This window comes from Miniopterus schreibersii (assembly GCF_964146895.1).
Source record: "Miniopterus schreibersii genome assembly, chromosome: 14".
In the NCBI taxonomy this organism is placed as follows: Eukaryota; Metazoa; Chordata; class Mammalia; order Chiroptera; family Miniopteridae; genus Miniopterus; species Miniopterus schreibersii.
The window spans coordinates 8,448,684-8,457,070 of record NC_138114.1 but is presented as its reverse complement, the minus strand read 5'-3'; the positions used below and the strand labels follow the sequence as shown (position 1 = coordinate 8,457,070).

Below are 8,387 nucleotides of genomic sequence, written 5' to 3'. Positions count from 1 at the left end.
TGCCTCACGGAGTTAGGTATCTCGCATGAGTTCCCTCTTCTGTGCGTAGGTATGCTATCCCGCTCCTCCTGAGAAACTGAAGCGCATGTAGGAAAATCCCCTTTACTGCAGAGCTTTACAACACTCGTGCAAACAATTTAACTTGGTTCAGGCACAGTGTAATATTTCTACAGCTGTCACCCAAGACTCCGCACAAAGTTTTTGTCCTCATTAGGTGTTGGCTTCAGCCTCAACACCTGGGACTGTTCTGTTAAATTGCTGCCAGAATTGTGCATCTAGTTACCGCTACTTTCTAGAATGTGTTCTCTACTAATGTGATTGAAACCGATTTCTACTTCATACAGATGTGTTTTTGTAAGAGCAGTTAAAGTTTTTCTTTCATGAGTTGTCTTTTTTTTTTTTTTTTCACACAAGAACTATGTTTATTGCAAACAAAAACAAAACAGAGGGAGGGAAAGGGAGAAACTGGTCAGAAGCACAACACGGAAGGCGAAGAATTTAACAGCAACTTACATTCTGCCCTCACGGCAGCGTAATTAACAGGGTCGAATGGCCTTCTCCTTGCCTGCTGCAGCCGGAGGGTAGTTTTGCAGAGCTGATGAGCAAATTTTGTGAAATATGTAGCGTGAAGGAAGAAAGCTTGGTGGGCCTTCTCTGCAGACTTTGGGCTTCCAGGGTTTTGGACCGGCATCCCCGGCATGGCCTTGTGAGATGTGGCGTCTAACGCGGGGGTCCTCTGTAGGTGGGCAGGAGATAACTCTCCTCCTCACTGGTTGGGCATTTCAGGCCTCCATGGTTTTTTTCCAGTAGAGCCAGCGGGTTGCACATAATCCACACTGCATATTAGGTGGCCCCAAGAATACCACCGGTGAGGCTGTGCAGCATAATGGCTCCCACAGGCTGACACTAGAGGGGATCAGTGGCGGGAATGTGGTCCCCTCAGCTCCCTTCACGTCACCAGGTTGGCCATTGCTGATGGATTCTTGGTGGGAATCTGGTTTGCTATAAGTCGGGATACACACTTGTTTCAGTTTACTCTCAGCTTCTGCTGCTTCCAGATGTTTATGCTGCACGTAGCTGTCAGGAGTTTTCCACATGTAATAATATTCAATGATGCTGGCCAGTGATTTCCAAGGGAGAAAGTCTTTATGTCTATAGTTGAAGTCTTTGCCATATTTTCCCAGTACCTCTTAAATAAAGTAGCTTCAGAGGCTGCCCATTTTTCCACTTCATCTTTGAGTAAAACAGGTCCTCCAAGTGTCACTGAGACACTAATTGCCCTGCTCAGGTCATAGCTGTGTCCATGCAGTGTACCCACAGCCTGAAGCAGGGTAATGCGAGAGAAGCAGCAGCTGCGCACATGTGCAAACCGGGCCGCCTTACAGAATTGCTGCTGCCGTCAGGGGCTCCAGCCAATGTCCCAACAGCACATGCTACCACTAAAAACTGTCCATCTGTCCATCTGTAGGGGGGGCTATTTGGATCCCAAGCTTTAACATCTAACAGCATTTCTGGAATATCTGCTTGATACTAGGTCCCACTCTGGTTTCACCTTTGTCAGCTGAGAGGTTATAGACCAACAAGTAGAAAAAGTATCCTCTTTATCAAGAGGTAACGATACTGACCGTCTCATTGAGAAGGGCAGCACTGCATTTCCCCTGATGTGCGTTGCAGGCAGGGATTCATACTGGTGTGACAAAGAGAGTTCCCTGTTTCAACCGGTGCTTCTGTTTATCAGTCAAGCTGGCCTCAGGTGTTTCAGTTTCTTCCTCAATTTCTTCAGCATGCTTGCTTGCAAGCACTATAAGCAGGTTGGAAATATTTCGTTGTCTAAAAGCACACCACCTTTGCTTCCATGTTGCCAGCTGCAGTCTTGCTGAGCTCTTCTATTTTCCTGATTAGCTATGGAGTGCTGGGGGAATTCTCAAAGGAGACACAATCTCGGACCTGGCACATGTTGGTCACCAGTTTGCCCACCGCCTCACCATGGTGGGAGGGAGGGGGCACGAACTGAGTCTTCTCAAGAAAAGAATTGCAGTTGTTAATTTTGTGTATTACTACTTTAAATTATTGCTCCCTGCACTTGTAGTCTTATAATTGATTTCTTACCTTCCCCCCACCTCTCAACAAAGCAATACACTATTACAATGTGGGTTTATACTAATTGTATACCTCATAAAAGAAGGTAGGGTAGATTCTGGGCTTAACTTTCTTTTAAAGTCAAGGGAATTTAACTTCCTTTTTAATGGTATGGGCTTTTTTGGAAGGTGGTGACAAAAAATAAACTTCAAATTTTAAAAAAATTTTATTTAAAAAATATTTTTAAAAAATTGAGTTTTAGATGCCCGGCCAGGCGTGGCTCAGTGATTGAGCATCGGCCTAGGATCCAGGCGATCGGGGTTCGATTCCCGGTCAGGGCACATGCCCGGGTTGCGGGCTCGATCCCCAATTGGAGGCGTGCAAGAGGCAGCTGATCAATAACTCTCTCATCACTGATGTTTCTCTCTCTATCTCTCTCCCTCTCCCTTCCTCTCTCTGAAATCAATAAAGATATATTAAAAATAAAATAAAATTGAGTTTTAGAGAGAGTGGAAGGGACATGGAGAGAGAGAGTGGTGGGGGGAAATTTAGATAAGAGAGAAACATTAATGAGAGAGAAGCATTGATCAGCTGCCTCCGGCATCCCCCTACAGGGGGATTGAGGCCACAGCCTGGGCTTGTGCCCTGACAGGGAAGCGAACTGGTGACCTTTCGGTTCATGGGACAACGCTCAACCAACTGAACCACACCAGCAGGGCAAAAAAATCACCTTTTCTAGTGTTGATTATCGAGGAAGCCCACAGAGTGTTATAGACTGAGTCCAGGGTGCGCCGGCATCCTGCGGAAACCGCGTGCCATCCTGTGCTGCCCCGTAAACGAGGTCAGGTTCTCATGAGCACCGTGTCTTTACTAACCTGCGAAATAGTGGGCACAAGGATTTTTATCACTAAGTCTGTTCGCAGGGAGATTCAGCATGAAGGTCGTGCTGGGTTCAGTAAGTCATCGGCTCGAATCTTTGGCCTTACCTTACATTAGCAGCTGTTTCCACTGGTTTCTAATAATACCCTGTAAACCTGGGCCAGAGAAGACTGTGTTCCAGGTTGCGACCCTGCGGCCTTGTGATTGCGTCTGGTTTTGCCCGCTGCTCTCACTGCAGCGTCTCCTCCAGCGTGGCTTCATGTGCCAGGCTGATCCTCAGGAGAGCTGAGGGCATCCACACCCAGGGCGAGCAGAGCCTCTTCTAAGCACACGCACGACGCCCACGCGCGAGCGCCTCCACCGACCGGCTGCCAGAGCCGGCGCTTCTCAGCGATGCCCGCAAATGCTGCGGCCTTCAAGCCGCCGAGAGCCCGGCAGAGCGGACGAAACTTTGCATTTCCTTTTGTCCTCAAAATATTATTTTAGATCGATGCAGCAATATTTTATTCCTCCTTTATTTCATACCCTTTAGAGGGTTTCTAAACATAAAATCTGCTTTGTTTGAAATCAGTGGTTGGAACCCAGCTTGGGCTGTCCTGTTAAGCAGGCTGCTGACTGAGTGTCCGCGCAGCTCCTGGCCAGCGAGATCAGTTTATTCTGCAGCTGGCCCAGCACCTCGTGTTGCGGGCTCTGTTTTCAGGACGACGCTCAAAGTGGAGTCTATTCTTGAACAGTATCCCAGGAGGTGTGGTAACATTTGTTGGCTTGAAGTCTGATTTTTTAGAATATGCTTAAAAATTTTATCTAATGTTGAAAAACTGTAAACATTTATGGAACAAAGCCTAGAAAAATGAAAACTGTCAGTACCTTGAATTAAGAAGCAGAGAGGGACACAGGCTTCGCCCACCCCAACTCAGGTGACAGGAGAGGGTTGCTCCAGAAGCTCCCCATGGGCAGGCTGTGGCCCTGACAGGACGGGCGGAGTCAGGCCCTGGGCCACTGGTCCGCGAAGGCAGCACCGGGAGCGGGGGTGAAATTCTAGCCTTCTGGGCACCCTCTCTTTAACCAGAGAAACACCCTTGCAAAACAGAACAAAGGTCAGATGACCTCAATCAAGTCCCTAAAATGATCAGTCTGCTTCACGCACCTTAGCTTAGCCTCCTAATCTTATTGTGCCATGCAAACTGCAACTTTGTGCTTCTTTTTATTTTTAATTTCTAATAGAACTTAGTATAACGTTCTGCACAATAATTCCGATGAATGGATTTATCTTTAACTTATTTTTGGTGAAAATTATTGGCCATGAGAGCATCTGTTCAGGTTTTGAAAGGGCTAGATTTTGACATACCCTTGATATATATTATATGTAGCCCATGTCAGTGATGAAGCCCAATAAGAAGGAATACTCATGAAGTTACCAGCAACCTGAAAGGTTGTCTTTGTGCTCTTCTCAGGTTCCACCTCTTTCTTCCATGAAACCTGACTTTTGTGTGTGTTCCTGTGCTTGTAACTGTACATATGTATGGATCTCTGAACAATATGCTGTCTAGATTCTGCAGACACTGCCTTTCTTTAGGAGCATGCAGCACAGCGGTTACAATTGTTTTGGAGTCGATCTGATCATACTGAACTCTCAGATGAACCATTTACTGGCTACGTGGACTTAAACACATTATTCACCCTCTCTGAAAATCAGTTTCTTCAGCTACAAAGAGGGGTGATCTTCCCCACCTCATCTCCCTGAGCATTTAATGGGATAAGAAACATTAAAGACCTTGTATATTCCTGGCCCATGACTGACACTCAAAAATGTTACCCCTCCCTGTCCTTCTGCCTTGGATTCCCTGGGAACTCCTGCAAAGCATGCTCACACTTCACCCTTCGCCACTGGCACCTTCTCCAGGTCATCAGGCCTTAAACCAACAGAAAACGAAAAAACCCACGGAATGAACAAGAGCGCCAGACTGTATTTACAGCTCTAAATCTTTCCACGCAGGGAAGACAAATGAGCCAGGCAGTGGACAGTTGGTGCCATTACCAGATCATTAATTAGCAGCTTGCTCAGCCTTGGCAGGAAATCGTTCATCATTCTCAGATGGGCAGGGAACTGCAGAACCGCCTAACTGCCTCCCTCAATCTGCTCCAGCGTGGCAGCTCTGCTGGTCCTTGCCAGAGCTTTCTCTCCCACGGTGCCTTATCAAGATAAGCCACTTGGGAGGCTGCTGCCATGAGACCTGCTAAATGCAAGAGCCCTGAACTTGGAAGGGGGCTGGGGTCAAAGGCTTTCAGGGCTGGAGAGCAAGACTGAAAACCCAAAAAGATAAATGAAGACCTCTGGAACAAGAAGAGATGAGTAAACTATTTGCTTTGAGCATAGACACAATGTTCCAGAAAAATCAACTTCTGCTGCCAAAGTAGCCCTTTGGTGCTCACAGTGAACCTTACCAGGGCTCCCACGCGTGAGCTCTGTGTTGAGGGCTTGCATATGGGGTTTCACAGCAAACCAGTGAGGCATTACGAGGCCCAGAAAGCAATAGTTATTGTCCAAATTAAAATATTTAGTAAGAGTCTGATTTGGATTCCAAATCAACATCTGTCTGGTTTCAAAGCTCAGGCCTGCACTATGACACCATCCTGTGTCCTGCAGCGGGGTCACAGCTCATTTTGAACAGGACAGCCACAGGTTGACAGGTCTTAACCACTGATTGCCCACTGCCTTTAAACACCAGTAGGTTTCTTGTGCAGCTGTGTCTCTAATTTTGAGAAGCCCATTCATTTTCTCTGGCTGCAATGATTTCAGACTAGTTAAGGTTTATGAGCAATGACACATTTTTGTTAGAGGTGAGAAGGAAGTCCACATTTTCCCCTCTGCTGAGAAGGCAGAGACTGTCTCAACCAATTCCTTGAGGCAGGAGACTTTCAGCAAAAGACAGAGCTAAGAATTCTAACAGGAGTGGGAAGGGGGCTCAGCAGGAAGGAGCAAGGAAAGGTGTTTACATGAAATCTCCAATTTAATTCGATAAATGTAGGTCATAAGATGTCAAGAAAACAAGCAGAAAACATTACTTTGAGCCGTCAAGACTTGGCTGGACATAAAGGAGACTCTACAACCCAAGATGAGTGGTCAGGTGAGTGGGGTTTCTGTCGTCTCAAGAGCAGCCCATGCAAATTGCAGCACCAGGCCTGGGGTGGGGGTTGGGGGAGGCATGGCCATCAAGGCCACAGTTGAGGTGTCTCCCCAGTAGGAGACCTGGGGTTGTTGGAGGGGCTGTTGGTTTTGCCAATCCATTGTGCTTAGCATGAGGGGCACATGAACAATATTTAGAAAATATGTTAAATAATCTTAATTTAAAAACTAAAGTTATTGTCACACTCCATATGTGATTCTTGTTCTCTGATAGAAGTAATCACACACTTGCTAATATCTGTGATGAGTGGATGTTTAGATCAGAGACACTGAAGTTAAGCATTAAGCTACAGCTTTTTTCTTGTTTCACTCATACCCCATCTCCTCCATCCCTGCTTTAATGTTCCACCCAAATTATCTGAAAGAAAATCCAGATATTATACAATTTTATGAATAAATGCTTAACTATGTATATCTAAGATAAATGGGTATTTTAAAATATAATCATTTTATCATTATCACACTAGGAATATGAAAAATAATTACTTAATATCACCTAATATCCAGTCAATGCTTAAATCCTCCTGCTTCTATCTACAGTTAAAAAAGGAAATAAAACAATGTGCACTATATCTATACCTGTTTTTCCTCAACCAAAAATCTCCCCTCTCCCCCTGTTATATATTTGTTGAGTCATTTGTCCTGTAGAATTTTCCACATTCTGGAGTTGCCGACTCTGTGATGATGTTTTTCCTTTCTGCTTCATGTAAGTTGTTAATTAGATCTAAAGGCTTGATCAGAATTGGATTTTTTGCAAAACTATTGATCAGTTGGTGCTGTGTTTTCCATTGCGTCCACCAGGAGCACTGGAAGGCTGAGTCTCTCGTTTTGGGATGTGAAGATTCATCAGTGAGCTCAGGTGATGTCAGCTTGAACCATCCAGTAAGAAATTTCTCATCAATCTTTTACCCACTGGATTTGGAAGCTATTGACCATCATTGTCAGGTTTATTATTTTATTAGGATTGCAAAATGGTATTCTAGCACAATAATTCTGTCTATATTTATTAGCTGCAATTAATTCCAAAATAAGAACTTTAGGTCATCAATGAGGTGGTCTCCCCAAAAGGCAGTTTGTACAGGAAAGTCCAGATAAATGCTTTATTCTTACAGTTTTAGAATAATACTAATTTGGTGTTCTAGCAATTTCCAATATGACAAATGCAGTTATCATTATAGACTCCTGCATTTTAACTTCTTTGATGTAGCGTAACTCATTGCAAGCATTGTTCTTTTCGACGGTTACATTGTCCCACCCTTGGCCAATGAAAACTCAGATTGGCCCTTTGTACCTTTTGATGTTTTCTTGGTAGTTTTGGTTAGCTTCCTTGTTTTCTGGTACAATGAGATAGTCTAGAATTATTTCACATATTTTCTGCTAAGAACTGGACATTGAGGTTTATGTGCCAGGGGTGATTATTCCTACTTGGTTTTCATTGTTTCTAGATATTTTTGGTGGAAGTACATATTTCCCTGGAGCTGGAAAATATATGTCTTTTGATTTGAAAAAGAAAAATACATTGTGAGTTTATAACTTGTATTTCTAAGTCAAATCTAAGATTAGACCCTCTAGGTGCATCTTGCTTCCCCGTGTGTGCGCCTATTCTCAGCTGGTCTGCCCAAGGCCCCCTGAGCGCCAGCCCTAGTCTCCCGTGCGCCCCGTTTCCTCTCCGACGAGATGAAAAACTCTCATGAACCAAGAGAAACTCGCCAAACTGCAGGCGCAAGTGTGCACTGGTGGGAAGGGAAGGGAGCCGCTCACAGGAGAAGCAGGTGGCTCACAGAACAGCCACAGCCGTGATAAGAAACTTCAGTTCTCCTTAAAGAAGTTAGGGGTGACCAATCTCTCTGGTGCTGAAGAGGTAAATATGTTCACAGACCAAGGAACAGTGCTCCCTTTACCAGCCCCCACGTGCAGGCAGCTCTGGCAGCGACGGCTTTCGCCAGGCAGGCCGCGCGGAGTCAAGGCAGCGACGGAGATGCCACCGGCCTCGGAGCAGCGCGGGCGGCAGCCGGGCTCGGGCCAGGAGGCTGTGGCTGCCCCGCAGCCTGCGGGCGGCCAAGCGCCCCTGCTGGACGGGGCGATCATGGTGAAGGCCCAGGCCTTGGGGAGAATTTTCAAGAGGTTTCCAAGAAGGAAGCAAACGGAGCCAAGGCAACTCCTAAAGAAGATGAGCTTGAAGTTAGTGGGAGCCGCTGTTTTGTATCATGACTGCTTTTCTACATTTCGTTTATGGATCCGA

The 8,387-nt window shown here is 45.7% G+C and overlaps 1 pseudogene across 1 annotated transcript; it reads right to left on the bottom strand.

The window, feature by feature from the left end:
* Positions 1–469: 469 nt before the first annotated feature.
* On the bottom strand, positions 470–1,956 carry LOC308567253 (metastasis-associated protein MTA3 pseudogene; annotated as a pseudogene). The gene has a single exon. The product of its transcript is annotated as a metastasis-associated protein MTA3 pseudogene (transcript).
* Positions 1,957–8,387: the final 6,431 nt, after the last annotated feature.